General features: G+C 33.5%; 2 non-coding genes across 2 annotated transcripts; both read right to left on the bottom strand.

Moving 5' to 3' along the window:
* Positions 1 to 5,054: 5,054 nt before the first annotated feature.
* TRNAK-UUU (transfer RNA lysine (anticodon UUU)) lies at positions 5,055 to 5,124 on the bottom strand. Its single transcript has one exon. It is a non-coding gene; the product is annotated as a tRNA-Lys (tRNA).
* A 5,185-nt stretch (positions 5,125 to 10,309) lies between these two features.
* TRNAK-UUU (transfer RNA lysine (anticodon UUU)) lies at positions 10,310 to 10,382 on the bottom strand. The gene has a single exon. It is a non-coding gene; the product is annotated as a tRNA-Lys (tRNA).
* Positions 10,383 to 13,481: the final 3,099 nt, after the last annotated feature.

Below are 13,481 nucleotides of genomic sequence, written 5' to 3'. Positions count from 1 at the left end.
GGGCGGTGTGCTTCGTAAAACACAACAAAGGGGGGCTCCTAGCTAATACCATCAATTTTGAAGTAAGGGGCGGTGTGCTTCGTAAAACACAACATAGGGGGGCTCCTTGCTAATATTTTTAACACGAGGATTTTTTCGACAATTTGAAATTACACAGGGGTTTATATGCAATTAGCTCGAAAATATATATAACTAACAACCAAGGGATTACACCCTGGTACAAACCCCCTCCATTTTGAAATTAATTGACAGACCCCCTCGCTCACCCTGAAGTACCTAAAATGCCCTTTTAAAATCAATTTTAAACCATAGTCAACTCACATCCGTCTTTCTCTTCCTCTATCACTCTCAGATTCAAATCCCGCCCCCATAGATCTCCAACCGACGTTGTTGCTTCATGAAGTCATAACTCTCTCTCGGGTAGTCGGAATTCCATGGTTTAACTACCGTTGGATTCCTCTTGTCGAGCTCTTTCTTTCGGTGGTAATTTCATTTAGTTTGGAGCATTCAATATGTTTCTGCAATCGTTTCACAATCAGAATGTATTTCGACGACGGTGGGTCTTGCCGGAGGAGTAATTTGTGTTCGACAGTCGGAATTTGACGGGCTACCCATCGTTGGATTCTTGTCTTCGAGATCTATTTTTTATGGAAACTTTGTTCAATTTTTTATTGTCAGATTTGTGTCAATAATTTTTTTCATTGCGAGTGCGGAACCTTGGTTGGTTGGCGGCGGTTAGGGTTTTGGTAGGAGGTGCTTGGGGTGAAGATTCATTGGCGGTTTGGTTTACCTTGCAAGACAAGTCGTGTAGATAAACATCAATTAATTATTAGCCAATATGATTATTTCTTCTCTTTAGAGTTATAAGAGATAAATATCAATTTAATAAATGCCAATCAAATCGAGCCACGTCATCAAGAATACTTTATGTAGGACTCTTATTCTACCACTATAAATAGGGACCCTCCTTACACAATTCAAAACACAACTCAAGAAGAAGAAAAACCGTAGGAGAAAATTCTCTCTACAACATTCAAGTCATGTCCATCAAATTCAAGGCATTCTTCATCAAATCGAAGGTGTTCTTAATCAAATCAAGGTGTTAAAGCAATCTTCATCAAATCGAATGTGTTCTTCATCAAATCAAGGCGTTAAAACAAATCAAGATCGAAGGAAGATTGAAGGGCAAAATCAATAAGAACTCCAAGATCTTCAAGTCAAAGTCTGTGAAAGTTCAGCGTTCGATCCGAGATTCAAGTCGCAATACCCTCGGAAAATGTTATTCAAGTTCAAAATCAAATCCGGAGAAGGTCAAGTCAACGACCCGACTCCAAAATTGAAAGTCAAACATATATTGTTTTTAGGGAAAAATCAGAGGATTAAATTAGAGTTTGTAACCCGCAATATTTTTATTTTAATTTAATACATTATATTTGTGCAAGTTTTTCTTGTTTGTTTAAATCGCAGATAAGAATTTATTGCTACAAATTTTGGCGCGCCCGGTGGGACATCTCTACCTCTCATCTCTTCTGTCTCTCGAAGATCCTCAAAGTGTTGTAGTTACTACTCAACGTTCGCAATGGAGACTGCTACTTCGGATTCATCAAGTGTGGGCGTAGTTATAAGGAGTATGGCTAAGAAGCTGCAAGCATCCTCCGAGACTAGCTCGATGCTCTAAACCATTGAGAAAAGCTTACCACCTCTTGTCAACACAAGTGCAGACGTGGAAGGTTCAAAACGAGAGACTTCACAACCCACGCCTCGATTAACATCAAGCTACTCAGAGGTGGCATCTGTCATGACAACAAACGCTACAACCATGGAATAGCAAATTGCAACTTTAACAAAGGCCATTGAGGGACTCGCAAAGCATGTTCAACATCGAGATTCTCAAATTGCCAAGTTGATCAACAAGATGCACAAAGCTGATGCTAGTCAAGCTGTGGAGAATCAGATAGAGGCTCAAACGAAGTCGAGACATCCACAAAGCAACAGCCAGTTCAAAACGAGAAGGCTCGGCCAGCTCAACAACTTCAAGTTTCTCCTGAAGGGATGATTCATGTAGATCAAGTGATCACACTGATCAGTGGAACTATCAAAGACAAGTTGGAAGGAAGCTCGAAGTCGCCATCAACCTATGTCAAGCAATACACGCAAAGGATTGATGATCTAAACATGCCAATGGGCTATATACCTCTAAAGGTTCAACAATTTGATGGTAAATGCAAACCCAAACAACATGTGGTACATTGCGTTGAGACTTGCAATGATGCCGGATGTACGGAGATTACCTCGTCAAGCAATTCGTCTGATCGCTCAAAGACAATGTGTTTGATTGGTACATTGATTTGGGGGCAAACTCCATTGATAGTTGGAAGCACTTAGATGAAGAATTCCTCAACCTTTTTTACAACACTCGAAGAACAATCAACATTATTGAGCTCACCAATTCCCGCCAATGGAAGAAGGAACCTGTTATCGACTACATCAACCGTTGGAGAAATGTGAGTCTTAATTGCAAGGATCGATGATACGTGTTTTCCTCACGTATAAATTACCGCAAGTGTGCAGTATCGCATTTTGTAGAACAGTGGTTCTAGATATCGATCCACAAGGACCTATAGATTCACATGCTGAGTAATGTAATTATATTATCCATATATTATCTAGCCGATCGTAAATGGTTGAAATGGTGATAAACCCTAGATTAACAACAAACAAGGTTGTGAACATGCAAATATAAAGAATATACTTAAATAGAATAGCAAAAACTCTTAACGGGAAAGGGACTTTTAGGGAAAAATCCACCAATGTATAATCAACAACGATCTACAAATCCGCTATCTAAGGTCAAATTCCTATTCGTTAAACCAGACGCTAAAATACTCTAACCCCCGTCTCCAGTGTAGTTAGAGTCTACCACAGGTCCGACATCTTCGTTCAAAACCTGATATTAAGAGAGCATTTAGGTCAAGTCCTTAAGGGCTACCCGAGGTGCATCACGTCTCCGTTTCCATAACCCGAGCTATGTTTTCCTAACTTTAAACAAGAAATCCTCTCTCGAGTTCATTCCTAATTAATATCAATCCAAGAGATGATCAATCAATCAGTTGCATTTAATACAGGAAAACATAAACGAAATCAAAACACGACAAATAGATAACATAAATGGAGATTGAAATCAATATATACAAGGTTTCATTACTCTAGAAGAAAATGTTCTTAGTTCATAATAAACATAGTGTCATAAGAATGTACATTTTAAATGAAGTACAAAACGTAAAGAAATTGCGTAAGAAAAACCCACGTCGAAACCTCCGTCAAAGATTCCCCCAAAGAACTGTCGAAAACCCTGAATGGTCGAAGAAGCAACGAAGAATGAAAAGGCCTTCCTATTTATAGTTAATGCAAAGCTTCCTCAAGAAACTTTGCATTAACAAATATCTGCCCTCGAAAATCGTGCCGAGATCGCGATACGGAGTTGCTGGATCACGATCTGGCGGCCTCGGGGAACTGCCCACCGCCTTGTCTGATCGCAAACCGGAGTGGTGTATTGCGATCTGGGTCTGAAAAAAACTGCATTGTGAGACCCTCCAGATCGCGATACGGATTGGTGGATCGCGATCTGGATCTTGAGCGAAGCCTACTGTGAAAACTCCCAAATCGCAATATGGAGTTGCTGGATCGCGATCTGGGTCTGGATCTGGAAGCCTTTTGTGACAACCCCAGATCGCGATACGCAAACCCTGTATCGCGATCAGGGTCTTCTTGGCCACCTAATTTGGCTTGAAAAATCAGTTTCACTTTCAAATGGCTTCGACATGGCAAAAATAGCTAACAAAACCTAAAAATAGAAATAAAACAAGAAACGCAATAATATGTACAAATAAAGCCAAAACTCGGACGAACGAAGAACAAAACTCGAAGATTCGATAAGTAAAAATTGTGCAAAACAAACACTTATCACACCCTCAAACTTAGATTTTTACTCGTCCCGAGTAAATCAAAACAAAACTACAACAAAAAAAGAACAAAAACAACAAACTAAATCTAGGCCACTAACGTAGAGAATCACGACGGCATTATGATGATGTCAACCTTCTTACAACAATTCCGATTATCAGTGGATCTTCTTATTTACACTATATTATCATCATGGTATGGATATCTATTCTAGTGGTCCACTTTTAGATTCTAAGTTAAGATTTCCACTGTCTATGCTATCTTCAACACATGTGCCTCGTCATATGACACATATTCCCTATGATACCAACATGTCTCATTCCACATATTTATCGAGTCATCATGAAGCAAATGTGTACAAACAATTAGGTAGAGTGCATAGAATTAAAATGAATCAAATATGTAGAACCGACATTTTTTTTATTCGTGATTTTATGTTTTTGACTAAAACTTTTTTTTAAACATATACATTCTATTATTGATTCTAGTTAAATTATTTTTTTAAACATAAAATAATAATTGTGTAATTATGTCTCAATACCTTTAGCTCAACATTACCATACAAAATGAAAAAAAAAAAACACATCAATAGTTATAAAGAAATAACAATTTTAACGCATGCATGCATTGATGCTCAAGTCCCACAAAAAGAAAGACCCACCATATTTATATATGTATCTTGACTTACAAAAATAAAAATAAAATATGAAAAAACTCAGTTAAGACACTCTTTTTGACAAGTGGATTACAATATTACAAAAATACATCGAACAAGTGTGATATTTTTAAAAGAACAAGCGAACAGATTGTTCTTATTAAATAATTAATTTGATATCTCAAATAGCCTATGTTATAATTATATTATGTGATTATGATTTAAAATAAATGTTTCTTTTTATAATATTAGTGAATAAGATAAAACTTTAATCGATTTGTTATTAGAATATGTTGACATAGTACATTTTGGTAATAAGTTGATTTTATTTTCTTAAAAATGAATAAGTATGCAATTATGAATTAATGTAAAGACAATAATATTTTATCAAATTGAATGAGCGAACATTATTTTCATAATATGTAAAATTTATAATCGCCGTCTGTGGGAATCGAACCCATGACCACATGGTTAAAAGCCATGCACTCCAGCTGAGCTAAGACGGCTTCCTACTAATAATTTCTTTATCATTGAAAATAACTTATATCATACTTACTCTCGAAGAAACTTACAATCCGATGCCAAATTTTATATTAATAAAAAAAAATCATAATGATATATTTTTATTTCAGTTACTACATAGGATCATAGATCTCAGCGCACTATTGAAAATTCATTAATCGATACTTGATGGCCCACTACCCACACTAGTTAATTTTAGTTTGTTTTGCGTAAACACATCTTCTTAGCAGGTGTGTTAGGCTACGCAAGTGTGTTCCCTTGTTCGAGGTCATATTGGTATGGACACAATGGTTTGTACACAAACAAACTTATTATATTTTTTAATATTTGTTGTATCGAATATACAAGCCAAGCTTAAAATATTTTTTTATTTCAAGTTGCACGACATGAATTCATGGTCATGTATATTAAATCACACTCGGCTGTAGGTATTGCTTATATTTATTGGGGCTTGATTGGGTTGTTAATATGTTGCGATATAGACTTCAAAGCGTATCGATGTTGGACATTTCTTAAAGCCCAGAGATGTCCTCAAACACTCAAATATATTCAGAGATGTAAGACAATCATGCACAAACGTTTAGGAGGCCGAAGTACAATTTCATCCCATATTTGAGGACAATACAACTCGTTTATCATAAACATATAAAGCCGAGCATATACTTTCTTCTGATGATGTGATATGCGTAAAGCCTACGTATGAAAAATCGTCAATGTACAGTATCGCGTTTTGTAGAACATGTTGGGATGTGAAGCCCAGGAACCAATGAAAATTCGCAAGAGGTTCTAGATTAGTCGCTTTAATTTTATTAACATTCTTTGATTAGATTCATTTAAAGAGGAATAAATCTAATCTAGGAACTTACAATTTTCGCAAGCAGATTCGTTTCTATCTTCGGTGCATGAACGAGGATCCATACCAAGCCTTCAATTCTCGAAAAACTGATGTCCAAAAATTTACAGCCCTCTTCCTTCACCGATATCTCTGAGGTGGTTGATCTAATTGAGAAACCCTTCAGATGGATTATATTACTATGGGTTAGGAAGCTACTGTATAAATTTCAAGCCTATCCGATTAATGGTTGATTTATGGTGAATTTCTTTGTAGGAATAATTCTTCTACAAGGGTGGACTTGTACTTGAAGAAATCTAAACCTATAATCGAGAAACTTAGAGAGAAAAGAAGAAGAGAAAAATATTTTCTCTCCAATGTGAAATAGACGTGTATTATTATTCTCTCTCATCAATCCAATCTCTATTATATATAGACAAAGAATTAGAGACACACATAGAGAGGATTACATGGAAACAAATCTCACTCCTTCTATAACTCTATATAGTCGAAAATTGTTGTCCAATGGGGACTTAATTTCCGGCTATATTAATTCTAATATATAATATTGGTTGAACTTTATTTTCTCGATTAATTAGAAAAGACATTGGGCTACAATAGGGACTAAAGGAGAAAATATAAATCGGACAACTAATAATTAATTAAATCCAAACTCTTAAAAGAATTCATTTAATTAATCATTAAATAATTATTTATTTTCCACTACCAAATTTATTGTACTCACGTTTATATTCTCAAATATTGCATTCGAGCTCCGGTCGATCATTACTTAAATTTTCCCCACATTAAGATATGTTATAACCACCATATAATTTATTCACTGCTAAATAAATTAAATGGTTTCTTTTCATGAGTCTCACTCGCTTAACTTATTTGATTATGCCGGATACGAAATCCACCTGGCCAGGACTTGGCATAAACAAATCTTATAAGCTACTCAAGGGTTATTATTAATCTCATATTTGAGAGATGTGGATTTATTTCGATAATTAATTTCCACCCGTTAATTCTTAATGTCTCTACCTAACGCACCGGGGGCCATTCTCCCATTGTGACATCAAAGTAGAGATCATCAATTAAATGTGTACGTTAATAATCTAGGGATTAAGAGAGTAAGTAATTTATTGTCAACTAGAAATAATACAGTTTCATTTATGAACAGTGATGAAACAATTATTTCACTTTGTCCGGTTCAACACATGCCAGGTGTGCTAGCACAATAAGTCAAAACAATAACTACAAAAGTTAATCTCCGTTTACTGTGATCAAGACCAATCACTTAAATATTGTGCTTGAATCTTTTACCAATGGTTAGTCCATTTCCATCTAGATTGTGAAAAATTATCTTTATATTCTAAACGAACTTTCGAAATGATCTTTCTGTGCGCTGTAGCACACCATTCGAATACTTTTAGAATATTGGACTTATGCTTTTAATTAATTGACAAACAATCAATTAAATGCATTGAATACCCGAGTGCAACTTCTCATAAAATGATATTATATTATTTTATTAATTCAATAATAAAATTATGTAGCTAAAAGCAAGAATTTTAATCTACTATCATAACAATCTCCCACTTAGACTCAAAGACTCGCAACTTAACATCTATAACCCATCCATAGAACAAATCTATGCGGCTATCATCCGATGTAAAAGCATACATCGTATATCTAGCAGAATATGCAATCCCAGGATTGCATAAACCTCCCATTATACTGTTTCACTTTCTTAGGAAAATAAATCTCCCAACGTGATAACATGCTAAAGAAAAATTGCTATACTCGACCATTAATTATTGAGTAGTATCAAGACTATCCGTCTAGTAAACTAGGATATAATCTTGTATCCTTGAATACTTAAGAATATACTTTACCGCAGTCTAACATACTAGCCTAAAAATAAATTTACATTTGCTAACTATGCAAGATGCAAAGCAAGATTTGAATTTAATTATTTACTATAGCATATGCAAGGCTTCCTTTACAATAAGAACTGCCTTCAACATCTCTATCGCATCACGTGTTCAAAAACACTGATTTCTCGATAGAGTGACTCCGTTCATGAATGAAACGATTCTTTCTTTAGAATTTGTACATGCTAAATTTGGCAAGTATTTAAATCAATATATCTTGTCCGTGACAACTTAATGTCCTATTTCATAGATCGTACAAAATGATCCATACGACATAACTAGCTTCACTCAAGTTATCTATATTGATTTGACTCGAGAAATAATACTCTTACCTAAATAATTTCAAAATCATTTTCTAAAAGAAAATTATTATCTAATAAGTCTTTTAAGACTTTAACCACGCTTTCGTTACAAAATGTGATATGTCTAGATTCCTAATCAAAATCAATACATTGATTCTATGATCAATCTAAATATCACATGATATGCGCACTTTGCTAAATTCATAAATGAATTTATTAGTTTGCATTACAATGCATATGGCTATAAGCTAAAATCCATTTAATTTGCATCGTGAAATGCACTCGTCAAGAGATACGAAATCTTGACATCCATCTACCAAATTTAAAACATGGTACTGATAGATTTTAGTAACTTGAATAGACTAAAATGTGGCTACTAGCTAGAAAGTTTCCTCGTAGTCAATCCATTTCTTTCGGATAGAACCTTCTTACTTTAAGCCTAACCTTTTAAAAGGTTTTCACTTTTCTCTATCTAATCATTTCCACTTTGAATTCTTATAGCACTAAGCCAATTTTTTGCATCTATAGAAATGGGCGTTCATTCATAGTTGAAGGAATTATATGTTCATCAAGAATATTGTTATCACTAACATTCTATAAACCTACAATCTTACGGTTTCATTATGAATCATCCCCTAGGATAAATCACCCTAAATGTAACACTAGTAACTTAATTTCCTCCCAATGGAATGTGGCACTGGAATTTCTATACTAGAATACAAGTGAAACTCTAAACGTATTTAGGGTATACTAGAAGATTAAGACGGTCAAACTTCCTTAAAAAATCGTCATTAGGCTATGTTGTCCAAAACATGATCTTCCTTTAAGAATCCAACATTGATACAAATCAATGTTTTCTTAACTCTAGGAATCATAATGGACCACTATTATTTTTCTCTTACTATTCCATACAAGAGACATTTATTTATAACTTATCTTCTATCAACCGTGTTCTCCCGAAGCATAAATGCTAACTGACTCCCTTTGAATCCCCAGGTACCCCCAAAGGACGAGTTATCTCTCGTGGGGTTTTCAGACAACACCACCACAAAGTTGCCGGATTGGTCAAAGCATTGCAATAAATTCCAAAGATAAAACGAGCTAGATAACCGAAAATCTTAGAAAGCCGATCATATATTTTCTTCCGATGATGTCAACTTTCTTAAAACAATTCTGATTATCAGTGGATCTTCACATTTACACCATATTATCATCCTAGTAAGGACATCTATTCTAGTAGTCCACTTTTAGATCCTAAGTTAAGATTTGCACTACCTATGCTATCTTTAACACATGTGCCTCGTCATATGAAACATATTCCCTATGATACCAACATGTCTCATTCCACATATTTATCGAGTCATCTTGAAGCAAATGTGTACCAACAAGTAGGTAGAGTGCATAGAATTAAAATGAATCAAATATGTGGGACCGACATTTTTTTTATTCGTGATTTTGTGTATTTGACTAAAACTATTTTTTGAACATATACGTTCTATTCTAGTTAAATTATTATTTTAAAACATAAAATAATAATTGTTTAATCATGTCGGAATACCTTTAACTTAACATTACCAAACCAAAAAAAAAACACATCAATAGTTAAAAAGAAATACAAATTTTAACACATGCATGCACTGATGCTCAAGTCCCGCAAAAAGAAAGACCCTCCATTTTTTAAGATGTATCTTGAATTAGAAAACAAAAAATAAAACATGAAAAAACTCAGTCAAGACACTCTTTTTTGGCAAGTGGGTTACAAAATTAAAAAAATACATCGAACAAGTGTGCTATTTTTAAAAGAACAAGCGAGCAGATTGTGCTTATTAAATAATTGATTTAACATCTCAAATAGCCTATGTTATAATTATATTATGTGATTGTGATTTAAAATAAATGTTGCTTTTTATATGATTAGTGAATAAGATAAAACATAATCAATTTGTTATCAAAATATGTTGAGATAGTAAATTTTGGTAATAACTTATATTTTCTTAAAAATGGATATGTGTCAAATTAAGGAATTAATGAAAAGACAATATTAATTTATCAAATTGAATAAGAGAACAATATTTTTATAATATATAAAATTAATATTCGCCATCTGTGGGAATCGAACCCACTACCACATGGTTAAAAGTCATGCGCTCTACTAGCTGAGCTAAGACGGCTTCCTGCTACATGGTTAAAAGCCATGCGCTTTACTAGCTGAGCTAAGACGGCTTCCTGCTAATAAATTTCTTTATAAATGAAAATAAGTTATATCATACTTGCTCTCGAAGAAACTTACAATCCAACGCCAAATTTTATATTATTGAAAATTAAATCATAATGATATATTTTTATTTCAGTTATCGAAAATTCATTAATCGATATTACACTAGTTAATTTTACTTCATTTTACGTAAACACATCTTCTGGACAGGTGTGTTAGGCTACGCACTTTTTTGATTCTTGGGAGGTATTGGTTGGTTGGTGCAGTTGACCAAGTGTGTTTTCTGGTTCATGGTCATATTTGTATGGACACAATGGTTTGTACACAAACAAACTTATTATACTTTTTAATATTTGTTGTATCGAATATACAAGCCGAGCTTATAATATCTTTTTTATTCCAAGTTGCACGACTTGAATCCATGGTCATCTCAATTAAATCACACCCGGTTGTAGGTATTGCTTATATTTATCGGGGTTGGATTGGTTTGTTGATATGTTGCGATATAGACTTCAACGCGTACCGATGTTGGACATTTCTTAAAGGCCAGAGATGTCCTCAAACACTCAAATATATTCAGGGATGTAGGACAATCAGGCACAAACGTTAGGAGGCCGACGTACAATTTCATACAACTCGTTTATCATAAACATATAAAGCCGAGCATATATTTTCTTCTGATGATGTCAACCTTCTTACTACAATTCTGATTATCAGTGAATCTTCCCATTTACACCATATTATCATTCTAGTATGGATTTCTATTCTAGGGGTCCATTTTTAGATCATGAGTTAAGATTTGCACTACCTATGCTATCTTCAACACATGTGCCTCGTCATATGACACATATTCCCTATGAAACCAACATGTCTAATTCCACAGATTTATCGAGTCATCATGAAACAAAAAGTGTACAAATAAGTAGGTAGAGTGCATAGAATTAGAATGAATCAAATATGTGGAACTAGCATCCATTTTTATTCGTGATTTTGTGTATTTGACTAAAACTATTTTTTAAACATATACGGTTTATGATTGATTTTACTTCAATTATTTTTGGTTTATGATTGATTTTACTTAAATTATTTTTTAAAAAATAAAATAATAATTTTTAAATTATGCCGGAATACCTGTAGCTCAACATTACCATACAAAATGAAAAAAAAAAACACATCAATAGTTATAAAAAGTACAAATTTTAACGCATAGCTGGACTGATGCTTAATTGCCGCAAAAAGAAAGACCCACCATTTTGAAAGATGTATCTCGAATTTTAAAAAGAGAAAAAAATATGAAAAAAACTCTGTCAATACACTCTCTTTTGACATGTGGGTTACAATATTAAAAAAATATATCGAACAAGTGTGCTACTTTTAAAGAGCAAGCGACCTAATTGTTCTTATTAAATAATTAACCTGATATCTGAAATAGCGTATGTTATATTTATGTTATATGATTATGATTCAAAATAAATGTTGCTTTTGTATGATTATTGAATAAAATAAAACTTAAATCTATTTGTTATATTAGAATATATTGACATAGTACGTTTAGGTAATAACTCGATTTATTTTCTTAAAAATGGAAATGTATCCAAGTAAGGAATTGATTCTTGTCTCCACATTAAAGACAATATTATTTTATCAAATAATATGCCAAGGACTTCCATGTCTTTACACACTACAAAAAAGAAGGGATAATAGCCTTGACAAAGAATCAGCCCAACTTTGGGCTGACTAGCAGTCATCGAAATGGATGACAAAAAGGAGTGGGGCCATCTATCAAGGACACAAAATAATGTCAACCAAAGTATTTATTAGATGGTACAACTAGTGCCATCCTTGCTAATAAAACAAACCAAAAGAGCCCTTAATTGATAGAGGCAACTAATATTAATCCCAAATCCCCAGATAATAATATTTTACGTGTTGATAATTGTTTAATTTATTTCTTACAAAAATAATATTTGTTTGGATTTCCTAATAGTTAAATTTATTGAACTTGAATTCATAAGATCATTCCTAAAAATGATTTTAAATGACTAACATACTTCTACAATGGTATTAATATCTTATTAATAAGAGTAAGGTTGATCCAGATAAATCTTATGAAACTTTTACCGCTCATATGATATCTTATTAATAAAAGTAAGGTTGGTCCAGATAAATCTTTTGAAACTTTTACCGCTCTTATGATATTATAATTTATTTTTATTATTTTATTTCATTTAATATAATCAAGTTTAATAAAGGCATTAAGTATCCTGTTTTTTTGACCCAAAATCCACGTATCTTATTAATAAAAATAAGGTTGCTTCTAGTAAACAATATGATTTTTTTCCCGCTCATTTGATAGTTATAATTGTCATTTATTCATTTAATTTTTTTTTCTTCCCAAGCATCTAATATCCACCCATTTAGTCTCATAAATTCGAGATCATGCAAGGACTTTTGACGAGACTCCAAAATAACGGGTTGTTTAGTGGATTGGCTGGTAAAGATCCGTATCTTCACATTGTCAATTTTCTCGATACCTGTAATTCGCATCGTCAAAACAACATTTTCCAAAAGGCGCTCCAAGTAATTATCTTCAAACATTTTCTGCAAGGAAGAGCTTGTCGGTGGTTGAGGTCCCAAGCCCCCCACTCTAACTCGTCTTGGGCTGAATTCCTAAATTTTTTCATGAAAGTTTACGGCTCACCAGAGAAGGATGAAACATTTCCAAAACATAAACCCATAAAGTTTCGCCATACGAGACTTGATATCTTTATCCAAATGCTTATCTGACACGGTCTTCAATTGCTCTATGACCTAAGACCTCAGATGTAATGACCAGCAAAAATTTCGAGGACAAATTTTTTTTAAGGAGAGTAGGTAGTAATGACTGTAAAGTTTTAATTTTAATTTTATTATATTTTAATAGTTAGTTATTACTTTTTACTAGATTTTTGGCTCGTGCGATTTTGGGTCAGAAAATCTGGATAATTAACGGATTTATTAAACTTGATTATATCTTATATATAAAACAAAGAAACGCTAGGGCAACCTAAGAAAT

Source organism: Erythranthe guttata, chromosome 6, assembly GCF_056151865.1.
Source record: "Erythranthe guttata isolate IM_541 chromosome 6, IM_541, whole genome shotgun sequence".
NCBI lineage: Eukaryota > Viridiplantae > Streptophyta > Magnoliopsida > Lamiales > Phrymaceae > Erythranthe > Erythranthe guttata.
Note: the sequence above shows the minus strand (reverse complement) of the source record. Positions and strands in the feature narration are given on the sequence as shown.